The sequence below is a fragment of the Capricornis sumatraensis genome, chromosome 10 (assembly GCF_032405125.1).
Source record: "Capricornis sumatraensis isolate serow.1 chromosome 10, serow.2, whole genome shotgun sequence".
Classification (NCBI taxonomy): domain Eukaryota; kingdom Metazoa; phylum Chordata; class Mammalia; order Artiodactyla; family Bovidae; genus Capricornis; species Capricornis sumatraensis.
In genome coordinates this window covers 63,027,203-63,044,818 of record NC_091078.1, presented here as the reverse complement: position 1 = coordinate 63,044,818, position 17,616 = coordinate 63,027,203, and positions in this window count along the sequence as shown.

Here is a 17,616-nt window from a genome sequence, read left to right as displayed (position 1 = left end):
TGAGACTCAAGGAGGGGGTGTGAGTACCTAGGGTCACCCAGAAAGTGGCAGAGCCAGGGCTCAAATCCAGAGAAAGGAGTAGACAGGAACCAAGATGACCCAGTCTCCAGTTCAGGGTGCTTTTCCTGGGGTTCTCCATGCCTTCCCTTCCAAGGATCGTGCCCCACTCCATCTCCAGTCTCCACCCCACACTGCAGCTGTCATCTCAGTGGCTCTGGCTGTCACCATGTCCCCCACTGCAACCTGACCCTGCCCTCAGGCCCTCGTGTGGTGGAGGGAAACATCAGTTCAAATCCTGGCCCTGCAACATACTTAGCTGGTGGACTTGGGAACATTTCCTCATTTCTCAGAGTCTCATTTCCCCCTGTAAAAATGGGGATGTTAATAATATAACTCAGATTGTGGTCTTAGGTGTTGATAAGTGACCAAGGAGAAAGTTTTTCATATAGTGCTTCATATACATTAGCACTGAACCTAGTGGCTACTAGCCACACATGGCTCTTTAAATTTGATCAAAATAAAAAATTCATTCCTCAGTTGCACTTGCCACATTTCCAGTGCCCAAAAGCATGGCTACTATATTGGACACTAAAGAACACTTTCATCACTGCAGAAAATTCGACTGGATAGAGCTGTATGAAAGGCTCGACAACGGTTAGCTATGATTGTCATTCATTATTATTGCTTTCTGTGGCCATTTCTCATCTCCTCAGGTGGAATAAAGACCTAAGGCAAGAGTGACATCCATGCTTTATTACTCAGATTTTGCGCTCAACCCCTCCAACTAGAGCAGTGTAATGGGGCCCGCGAGGGCCGCAAAACAGCAAGATGGAGATCCATTCTCATTGCTGCCAGCCCAGTGCACGGCATCCTGAGGGATCCACTGCCATCCTCCTCCGGCCTGACGAGAGACAGCGTGGCAGAGAGGATGGACGCAGCAGAGCCTGAAGCCCAGCTGCTCTCAGGAGGTGGACTGCTGTCTCTGCCAGAGGCCACTGTGAGGTCTTGGGCAGACAAGTCATTTTCTCTGAGCTGTTTTCCAGTCTGTGAAAGGCAGGTAACTACAGATATCCTGCAGAGCTGCTGCAAAGATCAGACTAGAAATAACGTGTGGGCTGTGCCAGACGCCTAGAAGACCCTCTGCAAACAGCCTCCACGGAGAGGTGGCAGGACATAGCAGGAAGGAAACAGCCTATAGGCTTTGGGGAGAGCCAGCCTGGGTTCCAAGCCTGGTTTTCTTCACTTTGTATAAGTCTCTTTGGCTCTCTGAGTCTCTTTTCTAGTCTATAAAATTGGGAATAACAATACCTTCCTGGTGGGTTTGTCAAAAGGGCGAGAGGTGGTGTGCACATGAGGCTCCCTGTGCCTGGTACCCTGTGCCTGGTACCTAGCGGGTAGGAAATAAATGGCAAGAAGGGGGCGTCACTGCCGCTGCAGCCGCGCAGAGTGAGCAAAGCTAGCTGACTCTCAGGCCCAGGCCGCGCCCTCTGTACACAGGCCCTCAAGGACTGTGTATCGCCCCGCGACAGCCCGGTGAATCATCCTTCGGCCTCTTGGCGCTGGGTTCCCCCGCTCCTTCCCCGCCTCCTCGCCAGCCTGGGCCCACGGTTCTTTCCTTCTCTGAGTCCTGCACCGAAAGCTCCACGGCCCCGGCGCGGGCCCTGCACCCTAGCCGGGTCTCCCAGCCTCGTGTACCTAAAAAGGCACCTCGTCATGGGGCCCCGAAACCCAGAGGGCGCCCGGGTCCCGGCTCCGCGGGCAGGAGCGGAGCGCACCGGCTGCCAGGCCAGAAGCGGCTCCGCGCCGTTTCCGCGGCAACCACCGCCGGCCGCGCGCCCGGCCCAGCAGAGCCCGCCTACCCTCTAGAAGCAAGCTCCTGTCTGCAGACTCCAGCAGGCTCACAGCACCTTCTATTAAATTCTCTCTCTCATTTTGCCCGGGACCCCTACCACTGACATCAGTCCGTCCCTGATGACCAGGCCCTTTCGCATCCTTCATCACTTCTGACCACAGAAATGGGCGGCAGGGAGCGGGTGGCTGTCCCACCATTTTACAGGAGATTGAGGCCCACGAGAAGGTAAAGGACCTGGGGGAATCGCAGGATTCAAACTCCGCTGGCCTGACCCTGCTAGGCGTTGCCGGCTAGCTCTGCTCCCCACCCACACAAGGGATCAGACCCAGAATGGGATTGTTTCTCAAATCTTATCAATGCTTCAGCCCTGATAAACGGGCCACTGGGTGATGCGGTGCTAAGAGCTGAGTCTGGGATCAGACTTGCTGAGTTCAGAGCCTGGCCTTGAAGCTTGATAGCTGCGTGAACTTCAGCAAATCAGTTAGCCTCTCTGGGCCTTGGCTTTCCCATCTGCAAAATTCTGGAAGGAAAAAACAGCAGAAAATGACTGCTTGGTGCTTCCCACAAATTGTCTCCTTAGGAAGAAGTCCCTACTACTGTTATTCCCTTTTGCAAAAACAAAAGAGATTGAGGCACAGAGAGGTGAAGTGATTTGCCAAGTTTCACCTTATCATTAAGCTCTAAATCATGTATCACTTGCCAGAGATGTTTCCTGGGTGCCTGTGTGTGTGTGAGTCACTCTGCTAAGTCACTTCAATCGTGTCCGACTCTGTGCAACCCCATAGATGGCAGCCCACCATGCTCCCTGGTCCCTGGGATTCTCCAGGCAAGAACACTGGAGGGGGTTGCCATTTCCTTCTCCAATGCATGAAAGTGAAAAGTGAAAGTGAAGTTGCTCAGTAGTGTCTGACCCTTAGCGACCCCATGGACTGCAGCCTTCCAGGCTCCTCTGTCCATGGGATTTTCCAGGCAAGAGTGCTGGAGTGGGGTGCCACTACCTTCTCCCGGGGATCCTCCCGACCCAGGGATCGAACCCAGGTCTCCCGAATTTGCAGGCAGATTCTTTACCATCAGAGCCACAGTGGACTCCTGAGCACTTACTATAGGTACTATTCCAAGTCAGCCAAGCTTCGATACTCTCTGTCTTTATCCATCTCATATTACTCAGGGTATTGAAGGCCAGGCTGAGAATAGATGATCAAATCACACTGACTCAAGTCCTCCTTGAAACAAATTATGTCCGCTCCCAGCTTACTGGGGGATGAAAAAACACATATGCTGGAAAGGAGCTGGGTGAAGTGACTGGCATTTCCCTCTCTGCTTCTCATCACCAGACCCTCCCCCAGAAAGAAAGCACAGTACATGGGCTAATGTTTTGGAAAAAAATAAGAATTATTTAATGATGGTGATGACCATGCTATTTGTCAACCAGGAAAATCTTCCTCTAAGAGGAAATTATCTGGTTCCAAACAAACTAAGGAATTACAATCATGGTTGACAAGATGAGAGATGTGACTGCCACTCCCTACTGTGATCCAAAGCACAGACCCAGCTCTGCAGCATTGTAAGCATCTCTACCTCGATTGTTAAACCAGGTCTCTCAAGCAGAGTTCAAAGCCAAGTGGGTGGGAGAGGGGGTTTCCCTACAGCATCTGGGCTGTGTCCAAATAGCACCCATTCCTTCTCAAGAAGAAGTTAGACAGAAGTTGCCTACCCACCTTCCAGATGTTCAATGAAAAGCAAAGAAAGGTCAGAATAAGGCCATGGCTCCTCCTACCAGAAGCTGTGAGTTAAAATGGGACGTGATCAATTTTCAACACAAGGTTAATATTCACGGCTTTGCTGCTCAATGGTCCTTGAAAGATCAGCTGCATTTAAATGGGAAAATATCAGGAATCATTAATTCCTGAATTTCCAGCTGCATCCTCTGACCAAGGGCATTTTCCTTTATGTTTCCAATCCTACCCTGCTCCTAGAATCCAGAAGTCACAGAACTAGGGACCCCTGGAAACATCTAAGTGCTCCCCAAAGTTCAGAGTCATTCCCACATTTCCCATTCTCTAAAAACCCTCTATCCTGTATTTTTAAAAATATATTTCTCTACATCACCTCACTTTTTACACGGGATACTTTACAGTATTGCCATAAATGGAAAAACCTGAGTCACTCTCCATTAATGGAAGGTAACTGTAAAAATAAATACAATGACCATAAAATAATGTTATTAAAGTCTACCTAGAGTCTGTAGCTGAGACCAGTGGTTTTTCTTTTTTTTTTTTTTTAATAAAAAGAGTTTGGTAAGTATTAAAGGAAGTGTTGAAGACATGCTAGCACCTAACAGCAATTTTCTCCTTAAGAGGGGTTGAAGGAGAAATTAAAAAAAATAAGTTATCTATTTGTGTGAGTCAATGCTATTTAATTCTGTCTCTGTGAACCACCTAAAATTATCCTATATATACACACCATCAGTGGTGCTCGTCCCTCTCTTCAGGGAACAATTGGTCTAGCCCCTTAATTCACTAAAGGGAAACAGGAATGGAGACCCTTACCCCAATGTGGTACCAAAATCTATGTCTCCCAGCTTTTTGGCCACTGCTCTTTTGATTACAGTTCTTCATATCCAAGTCCTTTCTTCTCTGTTGTGACGACAGGCACTAAGCACAATGTCAGTGTCAACCACCAAGTTGGTTCCTTGCAAATAGCCGGTCAAAAGAAATGATGTGTTGTAGAAGGCTGAATAATGAAATCCCCTCTAGGGATTCAGTTCCTAATCCCTGGAACCTGTGACTATCACCTTAAATGGCAGAAAAGAACTGTGCAGATACAATTAGGTTAAGAATCTTGAGATAAGCAGATTATCCCGAATCATCCAAGCAGACTCTAAATGGAATCACGAGTGACCTTATAGGAAAGAGAAAGAAAGAGACTGGCACAGACAGAAAAGCAGGAGGTGATGAGGTTACAGAGGCAGAGACTGGAGTGATGTGGCCACAAGCCAGGGAATGCCTGCAGCCCTGGGACCTGGAAGAGGCAAGGAACGGTTCTCCCCCAGCATCTCTGGAAGGAGTAAGGGGGGCCCTCTGACGCCATCCTAACTTTGGACTGGTGAAACTGACTTCAGATTTCTGGCTTCTATAACTATGAGAGAATTAATGTGTGTTAAGTCACCAAATAAGCAGTAATTTGTTACAGCAGCCATGGGAAACTTATACAGTGTACATTACACCATTTTGAAAGCTCTAAAGAATGATAGAATATGGTCTAAGTAGTGAGTGATATAGAAATTCAGATGACCAGAAGGAAGAGGGACCTTGGGGTGCTGAAGAGTGAGCTGAGACCTCACAAAGGAGAAGAGCTGAGGTGGGATTCATAGGATCCAGAGAAGCAGAGAGAAGTAGCTGGGCATCTATTATACAAACCCACAAGCATTTACTGAATGCCTACTATGTCTGTGTTAGAGAACAAGAGGAGCTGTGGTGGAAATATGTTTACAACAGGATCCCTGCCTTCAAGGAACTGCCAGTGTACGTGAGGATAAGGCATACCTAGGTGAAAAAATAATGTGCAACATGAGATGAAACAATTCCCTTTCTAGGATCAGAGGCATACACCAAAAAAAGTATGTGCAGAAATTTATATCACATTATTCATAAAAGTAAAAACTTGTATATAACATAATCCAACAACAGGATACTGGTTAAATATCCTCATACATCCATCCAATAAACTTCTCTGCAATTTAAAAATCATGCTGTTTACTGTTTACAGTAGCCAAGATATGGCAACCTTAATGTCCATTGACAGAGGAATGGATAAATAAGATGTGGTACATAAATACAACAGAATATTACTCAACCAATAAAAAGATGAAATAATGCCGTTTGTAGCAACATGGATGTACCTAGACACTGTCATACTGACTGAAGTAAGTCAGACAGAGAAGGAGAAATATATCCCGTATTTGTGGAATCTAAAAGGAAATGATACAAATGAACTTACAAAGCAGAAACTCAGTCTTGGAGAATGAACTTACAGTTGCTGGGGGAAGGATGGTAGAAAGGGACGCATGGGGAATTTGGGATGGACCTGTAGAGTCCCTTGGACTGCAAGGAGATCCAACCCGTCCATTCTGAAGGAGATCAGCCCTGGGATTTCTTTGGAAGGAATGATGCTACAGCTGAAACTCCAGTACTTTGGCCACCTCATGCGAAGAGTTGACTCATTGGAAAAGACTCTGATGCTGGGAGGGATGGGGGGCAGGAGGAGAAGGGGATGACCGAGGATGAGATGGCTGGATGGCATCACGGACTCGATGAATGTGAATCTGAGTGAACTCCGGGAGTTGGTGATGGACAGGGAGGCCTGGCGTGCTGCGATTCATGGGGTCGCAAAGAGTCAGACACGACTGAGTGACTGACCTGAACTGAACCGTACACACTTCAATATTTAAAACTGATAACCAACAAAGACCTATGGTATAGCACATGGGACTCTGCTTAATGTTAATGTGGCAGCCTCGATGGGAGAGGAGTTTGGGGAAGAATGGATACATGTATATGTATAGCCAAGTCCCTTCACTGTTCAGCTGGAACTATCACAACATTGTTAATCGGCTCTACCCCAATACAAAATAAAAAATTTTTAAATAAATAAATAAATTGTGCTGTATAAGAGTTAATCATATAATGATCTAATAGTTATTATAGTTAATATAGTAGTTAACATGTAAGTTAATTGGGAAATGCCCATAATATATAGTTAAATAACAAAAGTGGGTTACAAAAATAGGAGGTATAGTTTAGCCTTCCTAAAATATAACTATAGCTATTTATAAACAGAGAAAAACTAAAGAATATACACCAAAGTGTGAATTGTGGTTATCTCTACATGGTGGGATTATAGATTAATTTGTTTCTTGGATAAATATTTCCTGAGCACCTAGGTGCTAAGCCATGACTTTCTAAACTTTTTCATAAGGGGCTAGAGAATAACTATTTCAGGTTTTGCAGGCCATACACTCTCTATTGCAACTACACAGTTCTACCCTTGTAGCAAAAGAGTAGCCATAGACAGTATGGCAATGAATACAGATGGCCGTGTTTTAGTAAAACTTTATAAAAACAGGCAATGGGCCACATTTGACCCCTTGGACCTACGTTTCCAGTACCTGTACTAATGACTGTGCTTTCCTATTTCTGTATTTTCCAAATCCTCTACATAATGGGCCTTATCTAATATAGGCAGGGTAGTAAATTTTTTAAAATACTATCAATAGGCCCTTGGAAGGCCATGGTTGATTCTAGTAAGGTAGCATCTCCTCTAAGGTGACAGCCTCAAATATATCCAGGGGTTAAGCAGGTAACAAAAATGTGATTAGAGAACTGGTATAAAACAATACAGAGCACAGATCTGACCAAATATATTAACATTCACTCTTTGATGTTAATGCTGTATCTGCTAAACAAAAAGGATCTATAAACCTCTGGTTTATGACTCTGGAAAGTCTTCCCAGCAAATGTCACTTTAGCTAGTGCCAGCCCTGATGGATTGGAACCCAGAGCAGGGCAGATCCCACTCTGTCACGGCTGTCCCCACCTCGACCCCATTAACTCACGTTGAAATGACCAGTGGGGGCCAGAGTGCTAATCATCATTGAAAAGGCGCCTCCAGTCATGTGTGCATTCACCTGACAGTAACAGAATGCAGGATGAATTCCTTGACCTTCTAATGAGAATGCCACATGGAAGAACATCCAAGGCTTTGGTGAAGCCCGAATACTCTATGCACACTGCAGCTACTGCTCACCGAGGCTTGCCTGGGATGGAGAGGCACTACATCAGGCTGAGTGATTTATGTTTCTGAAAGCCGCATGAATTATTGCCCATTACCTCATCCTGGCAACTTTGCAACTTCTTCCCAATGATTTTTAGAAAGGAGAGAATGAGAAACAAGATGGGTTGGGCCAGTATGCATCCGTGTGTGTGTGTGTGTGTGTGTGTGTGTGTGTGTGTGTGTGTGTGTGTGTGTAAAATTCTGCAAGTTTTCAAAGGGAATCTTTGTCCATTCCACAACAGAGGCAGAGGTTAAATTTTCAAGGAGGCCAGAGAGGGGCCTGGTTATTTGAAGGAATTTTATTTTTAAAGCATACATCAAGCAAGTCTTTACAATCACCACTCTCAGTTCCTGTTGTCAATCAGGAACCTTCAAGGGAATCTCTTCAGGAGACTTTCCATGCCTCAGAGGACAGAGGGGGTACATGAGACATGACAAAAGGAGTCCAGTTATGTGCCTTCTCAAATGCTGTGTCCAGAGAACTTTTAAGAAAAGGCCCAGAAAAAAAGTACAGAATTATTATGGTTGCCAAATGGCTTAAAAATGGGTTACAAGCCTGAGCACAGATAATGTTAGCACATGTACATGCTGTGGTCTGGTAAGACTATTTCTTACTCAAACATGGACTTGAAAAAAATAGATTCTGAGTTAATTCTAGCTCTGTCTCAAGGTATTAACCTTATCCATCAACTGGGATTTATGAGACTTACCTATGAATTGTGGTAAAAACCAAATTAGAAAATATATACAGACATGAAAGAGTTCTGTAAACAGGAAAGTTAAACAGGTATGATTCTTCTTCATGGTATGATTATTACTACACCTTGTAAGAGTCCATTACCTGCAAATTAGAACAAAATGTGGCTGCGTGTCCACCAACTGCAAGAGTGACACAAGCTCAACCACAAAGGAGGAGGTTGCAGTGTCCTTAGCAGACACGCCTCCAGTGTACAGCACATATCGTCAGGCCGGAATCCCATCATTCACACTTGGGCTCAGAGCAAGCACTTACTACCTTAGTATAAATCCACTTGTCCTTCTAATGCAATATGGAACTCTCTGCCAAGTACATATTTCATGTCTTGGGTCCTATTACCAAAGAGGAGAAACACCTCATGTTTACTTGCTTGCCACTTGGCAGCAGAATGTAGTGGGTTCTTTCTGTTCCCTGCTGGGACCATAATTCTTCATGAGATGGTGGCCAAATAGCTTCACTCTTCTCGGTCAGTGGGTCAATGAATTGCTTTTTTGGTCCTACTCATTACAGTCCCTTGGACTGCAAGGAGATTCAACCAGTCCATCCTAAAGGAGATCAGTCCTGAGTGTTCATTGGAAGGACTGATGTTGAAGCTGAAACTTCAATACACCTGATACAAAGAGCTGACTCACTGGAAAAGACCCTAATGCTGGGAAAGATTGAAAACAGGAGGAGAAGGGGACGACAGAGGATGAGATGGTTGGATGGCATCACTGACTCAATGGAGATGAGTTTGAGTAAGCTCTAGGAGTTGGTGATGGACAGAGAGGCCTGGCGTCCTGTGGTCCATGGGGTTGTGAAGAGTCGGACACGACTGAGCAACTGAACTGAAATGATGGATCAAACTCTGGGCTTCAATGAAACTCTGGGCTTCAAATTCCACAGAAAGCCAAATGGGTGTATTAAGGTCTGCTGCTGCTGCTGCTGCTAAGTCGCTTCAGTCGTGTCCAACTCTGTGTGACCCCATAGACAGCAGCCCACCAGGCTCCTCCATCCATGGGATTTTCCAGGCAAGAGTACTGGAGTGGGTTGCCATTGCCTTCTCTGGTATTAAGGTCTATTTCAGCATTAAGAGCTTACTGAATATTAACCAAGTGGGCAATTTCTTAGTATAATACCCCTCTGTGGCCCGTTTGGGCATAATTCAGGTTATGTGCTCTATAGTTCTATGGGAATCACCTCCCAGCCAAGTGCCTACCGCTGGTACTCTTTGCATACAGACGAGCTCCAGCCGCTTGTCCTTCCCCTTCCTCTTCCCTTGGCCTCTAGTGATTTATCCCAACAGTGAGGTGAATTGCTGGCAAGAACACAACAATAGCAGATTCTAACTTCCAAAGCACTGCCTGTTCCCTTCTGTTCAACTCCTATATCCTCCTTCTTGAATGAGGGTGGCTACTGTGGGTCACCTCACGGGGGAAATGAACATAAAATGTCATCTTTGGATCCTGCACTTCATGGTGGGAAATATACGAAATGTCATCAAGGGATACAGGAAAAAATACAAACGCCAGTGGTGCTGATTCCTTTTCAGTATCTGTCTTGGAGAGGTTGAGGAGTGCGAGGCAAAACCAGTCTTTATGAGGCTCTGGGTCCACTGCTTCCCATAAGAAGGGGACATAATGGATCTATAAGCGCCTGCGTGGGAGGGGGATGATCTGACCTGGGTCCTACTTTCTGGAATTCCAGGGACCTCAGTGATCATCAAAGCCAGCGTTTCCTCCCAGGGAGTTCCACACTCCTGTGCCCATGAGCTGTCCCTCACTCCTACCCTGAACCTTCTCTCCCCACATATCACCTAAGTGAGGACACAGCACGTTGAATCCCCTACTCATTCAAGTCACAAACTGACCAGCACCTTACCTCCCCCTTACACCCCCACCTCCATCCCAAGTCCTTCTGCTGCCCCAGGACTTCTAAATTCATCTGCTTCTCTCCACCTCTACCACAACCCTGGTGAGAGCCTCTATCATCTCTGACCTGGAGAACCACAACAGCCTCTTCCACCAGTGTCCATATCACACTTGTCCCATTTCCAATGTTTTCAAATCAGTTCCTCTTTGGGAAGTAAAAATCTCACTCATGTCACCAGCAGCACGTCCCTCTCCTCCCTACTCTTCACCTCCAGCCTAAAACCCTTCAGTGGATTTCATCTCTTTCAGGATAACAGACCAAGCCCTGGAGCGGCTACAAGACTCCCTAGGATGTGCTTTCTCCATCTAGCATCGCATCACCTGGTTTGTCTGCCCCTTGTTCACTGCCCTCTGGCTCCCCAGCTTTCTCTGTTGCTTGAGCACACCAACACCTTTCCTGCCTCAGAGCCCTTCACTTGCTATTCTTCTGGCTGAAATGCCCTTCTCTTCTCTCTAGTTCTCTCTCTTATCCTCACTAGCTCCTACTTATCCTCAGGTTTGGAGAAATGGAATAACTCCTTTATGGTGTTGTTAAGATCATTAAATGAAGTTATGCATGTCGTGTGCTTGGCCTGAGTATCCAATATATGTTACATATGCACTATCCATATTCATTTGTTTATTTTGAAGCTGAATTTTTATTCAGAATACAATTTAGAACACATTGCTGGAAGAAATACATAATCATTAAGATATAAGGAAATTTATATTGAGTGGTATATTAGGGCACTATCCATATTTAAATCTGAAAATTCATCCTTATTCATGCCCATGTATTCTTCTTTTCTTTCTTCTTTAAGTTAACTGCTTTAGCTTCACCTCTAGCAAGTCTCTTCAGAATGCTCAGAAGGGAGATAAAAAGTTTCTTGTTTCCACCTAGACCTGGAAATCTCATGGATACTTCCTTTTCTCTCAATCTTATATAAACTTTTACATTTTACTCAAATCAAATCAAAATCCTCCCTTCCTCCTAAGATGTGGATGACCCAATTCATATCTAACTTCCTATTACTATATTCTATCACTCATTTACACTTTCATTCAACATCAGTTAGCATCTGCCAGGCTCCTTGAGAGGACAGGAAGATACAACAACAGGCCTGCCCTTGAGAAATTCAGTGGAGACCAACAAATACACAAATTACAGCAACGAGCTAGGATGGAGATGTGCAAAAGAGCTCAGGAGCCCACTAAGAAGGAAGCAGGGCCTCTGCAGGGAAGATGGTTAATAGCCAAAGCCATCAGAGGCTTCACCTGGCATCTGAGCCTGGCCTTGAAGAGTGGATGGTGTTCACCAGGTGAGGCAAGAGCAGAGACAGTGGCGGGAGCAAAGTCAATGGGTGAGGCCCCAAGGTCTGGAAATGGCCAGCATGCTCAGAGACTGTCAAAAGGCTCAGTGAGCCCACAAATTAAGGAGTTCACAGTATGCAGAAGCTCATCTGGGAAGGGTTCTTCTGAGCCAGGTCGTGGGTGACCTTGAAGGCCACATCTGAGGCCTCAGAGTCTACCCCACATTCAATGCAGCCTGGGGAACAGGTGAGAGGAGATGGGAGAAGAGGAGACCAGTCAGGAGGCTCAAAGACAGGGAGGCTCAGCCGAGAGAGAGATTAAGTTCCTTCCACAGAGTAGTCATTGCATGTGATGACTGACAAATCCTTCTTTCTTAACTTTTATAGAGCCCTGGGCATGCAGTGGCACCAGGCCACTTTCAAATGCGGAGTTTCTGGCCGTAGCCACCACACACAGCCTCTCCTTTACCGTGTCCAGCTCAGAGTTCCGCTCCAGCTTGGCTGGTGGTGATGAAGGCCAGGACATGATGTGCTACCGCTGCCACACGAAGGCAGTTCTGAGCCAAAACTGAGACCAAAGGTGTCAGGCAGGCAACCCCACATCTGCGTGTGTAGCTGAGTTCATAGCCCTGTGAGAAGGAGGACAGTCTGGGAGAAGAGGTAACCTCTAAGTAAAATATGGGTATTACATTTACGCCTCACTCTGTGAACTCCTACTCATACCTCAAGGCCCAATTCAAATGTCTCATGGGAGACCCTGTGAGACTTCATGATAAAGCTTAGCAGAGTGAGAGAAAAGGGCTTCTCCCACTCACTGGCTTAGAACTGAGATGGCTCTGGGACAGAGCAGCAGGATCACAGGGGTGCCTAAGGGGATGCAGCTCAGAGAGCACTGCACCAGCCTCTGGAACCGAGATGGTGATCCCACAAGGGCACCCTGCTGGGGGAAGGGGGTGACGCTTCACTCTTGGTTCCTGGCAGGAAGCAGATGTCAACTACAGCATGAGCACACACTTGTTCATGGCACATGTGAGGGACCTTCTGGACATCCGGCACTGCTGGGCCCCTGCCCGGATTTCCCCTTCTGTAAAGAACTTGAACTTGCCATCACAGGAGTCACTGGAGAAGTGAGATAAGGAATCCAAGGTTGATCCACCTTGAATCAAATTCAAAATCTACCTGCTGGAGGCAATCTAACACAACTGATCTCACTTAGTGTGACTGCGGACCTAGAGGAGCTTGGGATGAGGAAACTGAGGCTCACTGGACAACCGCCCCAAGGCCACGGGGCCGCCACGAGCTGCGGCCAGAACCTGAGCCCAGGATGGGTGAGCCCAGGAAGGCTCGTTCCCCTAGTCTCAACGCCTCGGCTTCCCACTTACCAGGGTACCAGGGTTCCCAGTTCCGGGGACAGAACCATAAGCCAAATGAACCGCTCCTGGCTAGATTCCGGGCACAATGATTCATGAGAAAGGGAAGAGAAAAATAACACTGTGCTGTCAGCAAGAGGTGTTCAAGCGCTTCCTCTTGCACTTCTGTGGGACCTGGACGTGCTCTGAGCCAGGTGCTTCCACATGACGAGCCAGAAGCAACGGCCTCTGGAGAGACGTGAAGCCTCTTGAAGGACTGCAGCCTATGCTGGAGCCACAGCAGCAGATGTCAGAGTGCAACCCAGAGTCGTTGTGGGCTCAGAGGGGCACCCGGACCTTGCACCCAGACGTTGCATTAGTTTCTCTGGCCTCTTCCTCCCATTCTGCAAGGCCCATTTTTCAGAAGCCCCCTTTCCCAAGTTCAGCAATAAAGGTCCAAAGCCCCACCTCCCACCCCCGGGACTGTATCCAGAGCCAGAGAGGGCTGCTGTTTTGATGGAGGTTTTCCTCCCAGGCCAATGGGAGAAATGCCCATGGATCCAGTTTAGCTCCAGTGTCCAAGTGTACCTCCCATTAGCATTTCAGAGACGCTAATTACCAAGAGCCATAAACTCAAGGGAGGATAGGAGGAGAGATGAAAGAAACGTATGCTTTTCCTCCAGACACATGGACTTTTATCTGAGGGGGTGACCGTATAGGACTGAAAAAAAGAAAATGGGGAGAAAGCACCAACATAGCATGTCTCTACTCTGGGCAGGTGGCAGGCAGGGGAACCTGGGGCACAACCAGCACCAATTCTGCAGGCAGAGCTGCACAGTGCTCGTGCAGAAAAAGGACACCCAGCAAGAATCACTTGTCATTTTCTTGGGCTATGGAAACATCTTTATAGAACAATTCACTCCCAACCATCTCATCTCCTGGGGAGACTCATCAAATAGCTACTTTGGCAAAGGTGGCCCTGTGTCTAATAATACCTTACAACCACATAATGCTCAATGCTTTTCAAAACCCATTTACATCCATTATTTATTAAACCCCACGTGGCCTCCAGTTCACAATGGAAAACCTGAGATGTGGGAAACCGAGGATGTGGGGCCGGCAGGCAGGTTCCTGGTCTCGCCACCAACCCCTCCTCTGCCCCACCTTCCTCCCCAGTTCGGTTGGGCCAGTGCCTAGGGGAGAGCGATCCTGCTGCCCACATCACAGCACTGTGAAGATTAGAAACTGCTTCCCAAACTCTGAGAGTTGGCCAAAGAAAAAAAGAATGAAGTCCTTGTGATTATGAGATGGGCAGGGAGGACAGCATCATTCCCATTTTCCAGGTGAGGAAACCCACCTGATAGGTGTGACCTCCCTGAGGCCCCAGCTAGCGGTGAACTATGCCCAGCCTGCCAGGTTTCATTAAATGCCCCAAACTTCTTTAGCCCCTCCCTGTACCCACTATATCTTTGTCATGTGAATTGACAGTTCTTTTCTCACTAAGGGGTAAAGTCTATTTCCCCACCCCGTGGTTCTGGGCTGGCCTATGACTTGCTTTGGTCAAGAGAATGTGGTGTGTCAGGTCCAGCCTGGGCTCCAGAGGCCTTGGGTGTTTCCACCTGATCTTACGCCCCTGCCCTCGCCAGGAGCATGTGCCCGGGCTAGCCTGCAGGATGACAGGAGACATGGGAGTGCAGCTGCATCGCCCTGGTTGCCCTAGACCCAAAACACTGCCCCAGTTGTGCCCTTGGCCCATGTGAGTGGTCCCAGTGAAGATCAGCAGAGCCGCCTAGATGACATCCAGCTTACTCCAGATGCACTGATGCTCCTGAGTTGTGTAGGCAGTTATGCATGGTTCTGTGGCAGTGGCTAACAGGCACACAGTGCCTGTTCCATCTGCCCATCCTCCTATGCCTCCACCCATTCACTCAGCAGGTATCTGTTGAGTGCCTACCATGTATCCAGTGCTGTGCTCAGCACTGGGGACACAGTGGTGAGCAAGGCAGACCCTGCCGTACCTTTGTGGAGTATGCAAATCAGGGAGGAAGCCTGATAAGCAATTAGAATTCATGGAGAAGAGGGAGGTCCAGGAGGCTAGAGGGATTCCTGCAAGGAGTGACACCTCAACAGAAATCTAAAGGCTGAAGAGGAGCCCATGGGTCTAGGAGGGGTGTCGCGGAGAATGTTCCCAGTGAAGAGTCAGCCTGGCAGAGGCCTGATGAGGTGTCTGGTGCTGGAGCCTGGAAGTAAGAAGGTCGGAGAAGAAAGGGGACTCCAGAGGGGCCAGCATAAAGAGAGAGCCAGCCATCGCCCCAGACACTTTTTCCATATTTACGTTCAAGGCCAAGTGTAACCGGAAGAGGAAACAGGAGCATTCTCCATGCACAGATGGAGAAACAAAGGCAAAGGCCACAGAACAGTTCTGGTGCACACTCAGGGGAGTGGGGCCCATAGACAGCCCGCTGAGGGCAGCAGCCAGCAGCAGCAGTTCTTGAGTTTTGATCTAAGGGATGTTTGCTACCTGCCTAAAGCTGTAGGTTTGTTGCTGTTTCTCTCACAAGACAGAGTCAGGAAATGAAAGCTTACTACTGAAATCTAGAGCACTCCTCTAAAACAGCCAATCAGAGGGAGACAAAAGTGTGCTCATCTCCATGGAGAAAAAAGAAAATCTCAGAGGAGGTTGTATGTTGTGGCATTCATTCATCCATCCATCACCATCGTTCCTTCAGCCAAGTCTTCCCTAAGTGGCCACATTCTGCACCTTGAGGAGAACTGAAAGATGACTGGCTCTTGATCCTGTCTGCAAAGACCTCCAGTACAGAAAAAACTGGGGCAACTCCAGATTTTCTGTACAAACAGAGCCTCTAGGTGGCAATCTGCTGGAAGAGGACACATGGAAAATTCCTTTGAAGCTGGCTGAGAATAAGGAAAGCCTATTTTCTTTTAGATTATGTATTTATGTGGGGTGACTTGGGGAAGAGAGGCTGAAGCTACCCTTTGGCTCAGCTACTAGGTAGGGGAGATCAAGTATGCGTGGAAGGGCCTGCAATACAATTAACAAGTGGGAAGGGGTGGCAGTGAGATTTAGATAGAATTTGAAGAGTTCAGAAGAGGGCAAGATGAGCCATTACTGGCTGAGTAAATCAGGAAGAGCTTCTAAAAAGAAAGACGAGTTAAGGACCAAGGAAAATAAGGGAAAAGTCTAGAAGAGGAAGGAACCACCCAAAGGTGTGCAGGTAGGGAAGCCTGGAACCAACCTGGGGACTCTTTCCAGGTGCCTGGAGCATCAACAATAGGGAAAGTAGAAGGTCAGCTGGACAGGCAAGCTGAAGCCAAATGAAGGAGGTTTTGAGATACCAAGAGAAGGAGGCTGAACTCTATCCAGAAAAGAATTGAGTCAAAGAATGTGACATCAGTAGTGCATTTCAGGAATATTAATCTGACCAACTAAAGGGTTGGAAAGGAGAGACTGGAGCCAAGAGGAGCAGTTAAGAAGATCTTGCCAGAACTGGTTGGAGGAGACAGATGTGAGAAACAGACTCCAAATGACTGTACAACTGGCTGGATGGAAAGAGCAGAGCTGAAGGTCATCCTAAGGTTTCCGTCTATGAGGATTACTATGAACTCCACTGCAGGAGGGAAGACGGGAAAGCTGCTGGTTTACGGGCCGAGGAGATCAGACACGGTGGGTTGCACTTCCGGAAGGATGCCAGCAGGGAGCTCAGGGGAAAGCAGAGGTAAGAAAGATGCTGCTACTGAAAGACAAGCCAGGTTTGGAAATGAGGAGATGGTATTTAGCAACAGGGAGCCAGTCAGAAGGAAATATCTGAAAATGCAAGGGAGAGAGAAGATAACAACAAATCAGGCGTTCATCTCCTTGCTCCCCAGGCACGTCATCGCCTGTGCCCCATGGGAGTGCTGTTCAAGGTCCCCAAGCCCTGCCTGGATTGGGTCTTATTTATTTCTTCAGTCAGTCTCCCCTCAATAGAACATGTCTCCATGAGGCTACTTTCAGCTGGATTTTCCGCAATAGCCTCTGTACCTCGAATACCACCTGGCACATTGGAGGTGCTCCTAAGTGTGCCATAGACATGTTTGATGGAGCCTAACTTGGCCACAACCCCTGGATAGAAGAGGTACAACATGCCAGCTCAGTGACTGGACTGGCAGTGGACGGTGATCCAAGCTGGAGGTGGTAAGAGGGTGTTCACTGACAGGCTGGTCAAAGCCAGCCAGTCTCTCTCATACACTGAACTAAGACACAGGGGTTGAGGGCAGCCATGATGGGCACTGGAACCTTAAACTCATGCAGGCTCTGAGCTGGTGGCCATCGTGGACCTTAAGCAAAGTGCACACATAAGAAAGCCTGTGTTCAGAGAGGCAAGATAATGGGGCAGAGAGAAGCAGATTCACATGGTTCCTGAGAAATGAGCAGCACAGCCTCCCTTCCTAACCTCCCTGCTCCAACCCTGGAAAGACTGGCCTAATTTAGCTGTCAGCCCCTGAGCACTGGTAGGGGCACAGAATCAGCCAACAGACTCTCCTGAAAGAAAGGAGGCTTCATCTCCCCCAGCAGTTGGGAATGCTTCCAGAAGACTATTCTAGGCTGCCAGCCCCTCTGAAGACT